General features: G+C 40.1%; 1 pseudogene; it reads right to left on the bottom strand.

Moving 5' to 3' along the window:
• Positions 1–309: 309 nt before the first annotated feature.
• Positions 310–3,105, bottom strand: LOC149143687 (pentatricopeptide repeat-containing protein At2g13600 pseudogene; annotated as a pseudogene).
• Between the last annotated feature and the right edge of the window lie 298 nt (positions 3,106–3,403).

Consider the following 3,403-nt stretch of genomic DNA (forward strand, 5'->3'; position numbering starts at 1 on the left):
TCATGACTCATGATAAAAGTTTTCTTTTTTCCTATCAAAAATAATTATTTCTAAAGATAGAAAGATCAAATCAAATAAATTAATAATGGGTTCTGCATCATCATTAAACTGCATGAGAACAGCAATATCCATAAAAAAAGTGCAGTATGGCTCAATAATGTATAGTCAATTAAATGAAATGGAAATGCTTAGCATTTACCAAATTCAAGTCAATTTCTAGTGGGCAAGGATAGGACAGTAATTGGCAATTTCTTTACACCGATTTCTAAAGAAATCCCTCAAAAATTGAGCAAATAGAACATTATCTTTTGCTGAAAATTGAAAAACCACTTAATTAGCAGCAACTGCAAAGTGCTTGTTTGTAAGGCAGTTACAATAAACACGGATTTTCAGATGGTCTAAGAGAAGACAATGCAAACGGCTTGCCATAAGCAGCTACATAGGAAGCATTAACTCAAATATATCCATAAAAAAAATGCGATATGGCTCAACAATGTATAGTCTACTAAAATGAAATGCAGATGCTTTGCATTTAACAATTTCACGTCAATTTCTTGCTGTCGCGGATAGGATAGTAAGTGGCACAGCCACAGCCACGGAGTAAGGCTAAATAGATATGTCAGTTTCCCAAAAAGTAAAATAACACCTCCTCCCTTCCTTGCAAGGTTGATAATACACCTGAGATTATGGTTAACAATTTAGTGCTTAATTCTTGTTTTTTAAATCATTGACAATAATCCCACATGAACACTGTCCATCGTCAAAGTCATTTGAAAAGTTCAACATCCCTAACAATATCTTGAGCAATAACAAGAGGCACTGAATTTTACGCAGATCAGCAGTCACTGCGTATGATCTGTTCGTGGACTCAAATATAATGCCAGTTTTCCACTGGTGGCAGAGAATATTGTTCTTGTGTTTTCCACTCCTCTATCTTCCTGCAAGCAGCAAAAGGTTGGCTTAGGCACATGCCACAAACCCACCTCTCACATTGCCCAGATAATGTCTCCAATTTCATATAAATATCCTTTTTAGTTGGGCATGATCATTCTCCTGCAGCAAAAACATGGATCTTGTTGTTAGCCTCAATCCAGCTGCATCCTGGCATATGTTGTACCTTCCTTTTTTCCATCAAATTTCTCAAGTTTTCCACATCTTGCCATCTACCAAACATTGCATAGATATTAGATAATTGCACATGGTTTATAGCATTATGTGGCTCCAACGCAAAAAGGCATTCAGCCACACGTTCTCCTAACGCCATATTTGCATGGACTCTACAAGCGCTGAGCAAAGATCCCCACAAAGCAGCAGCAGGTTTCATAGGCATTTTATGGATGAATTCCTCTGCCTCAACCAGATGACCAGCTCGCCCAAGCAGGTCGACCATGCAGCAATAATGCTCCATTACAGGCTCGATGTAATAATCTTTACTCATGCTATTAAAGTATTGCCAACCTTCATCTACAAGGCCTGCATGACAGCATGCAGAGAGAACGCCCACGAATGTAACACTGTTTGGTTTGGTACCAGAGTTCTGCATTTGTTTGAAGACTTCGATTGCTTCCGTGCCAATCCCATGCATGGCATATCCTACAATCATGGTAGTCCATGTAACTACATTTCGTCTATACATTTTGTCAAACACTTTGCGTGCATTGCCTATACTCCCACATTTAGCATACATATCTACAAGAGCATTTCCCAGAAAAACATTGAACTGAAACCCATTTTGAAATATGGCTTTGTGAATTGTCTTGCCTCTCTTCAAAGCAGCCAAGTGAGCACAGGCCGGCAAAACACTGGCAAGTGTTGGTGCGTTAGGCTTTACACCTGCAAGTTGCATTTGATCAAAAAGCTCAAGAGCCTCATTAAAATACCCATTCTGCGAGTATCCTGCAATCAATGCAGTCCAGGGGAATGCGCCTCTTTCAGGCATGTTTCGAAAAATCTTCAGTGCCTCATCAAATTGCCCGTTCTGTGCATATGCTGAGATAATTGCAGTCCATGAAACTTCATCTTGCATTTGCACCGGCATTTTCTTGAAAAGCTTCAATGCTTCGTCCATAAATCCATGCTGAGCATACCCTGCAACCATGGCCGTCCATGAAACTACATTCCGCTCGGGCATTTTCTGGAAGAACTCCATAGCCTCATCCACACACCCATTCAGCGCACATCCAGCAACCATTGCATTCCATGAGACCACGTCTCGTTCAGTCATTTTTTCAAACACTTTGCGTGCATCCTCGAGGCTCCTGCATTTGAAGTACATGTCTAGAAGAGCGCACCCCACAAAGACGTTATAATGAAATCCAGTCTTAATCACCCCTTGGTGAGCCTTCTTGGCAACTCTGAGAGATCTCAAATGAGAACACGCTGGGAGAATAGCCGTGAAGGTAAATTGATCAGGTTCAATTCCCATCCTTTGCATTCGATGAAACAGTGTGAAAGCTTCTTCGGTTAGCCCGTGCTTGGAATAAGCTGAAATCATGACGTTCCAGTGAACCACATTTCGCTGAGGCATCATCTGTTCCAACACACAGCGAGCATCCCACAAAGCCTCGCACTTGACGTACAAACTCATAAGTTTAGTTTGCAGAAAACTGTCCAGGTGAAAGCCGGAGTAAATGATGTGGGCATGGACTTGTTTGCTCTCCCAGAGGGTTCTGTTATTTAGGCACGCCTGCAGGAGTGAATCGCATGCACTCCAACATCGTGAGTAATCCATAACATCATATGCGTAATCTGAATTGTCTCTTTCAATCCAACCAGCTTACGCATAATTTATCTATCTGCATAGTCCCCATACTCACAGACTCACCAGCCCACCCTGGTGATGACATTGTCATGGCTGGTTTCTAACTCTTCTCCTTGAATTTAATCGAAACCAAAGCCCGTGCAGTATGCCTACATCGATCGAAAGAACAGAGGAAATGAACAACCAATTTACTTAGTGAGAGACTCGGAAATTTTCTGGTAAGCAGTTATATAATGCTATTTCGTAGTCTTCCCATATTTTAAGCGTGCACCAGGCCTGCAATTTTAAAGTTCTCTTTTCGGAAATTTGGTCACGGCTATTTGTTTTTCTGTATTGCTTTTTCTGTCTGTTTTTGGGTGTAGTTTTAATTATTGTTAGATGTGGTATATGCTAATTTTTTTATAACAGTTAAGTTTGTGGGAAGGTAGTATTTTTCTTTAAAAAAAAACACAATAGCTTACTAGCTTACAAGAATCTCATTTCTAGTATATTGATTGATCAGTTAATATGGATCTATGTTCGTATCTACACACCAATGACACTATCATTGAAGAAGATCTCTCATTTTTGCTAACGTTTCTCCAAATTAGATCAGCATTATCAAAGACTTGTTACAGAGAATCCATTAGAGTTTGTCTAGTA

Source organism: Pinus tabuliformis, chromosome X (assembly GCF_031772625.1).
Source record: "Pinus tabuliformis cultivar Carrire ecotype Pingquan chromosome X, CPIR1, whole genome shotgun sequence".
NCBI classification, from domain to species: Eukaryota; Viridiplantae; Streptophyta; class Pinopsida; order Pinales; family Pinaceae; genus Pinus; species Pinus tabuliformis.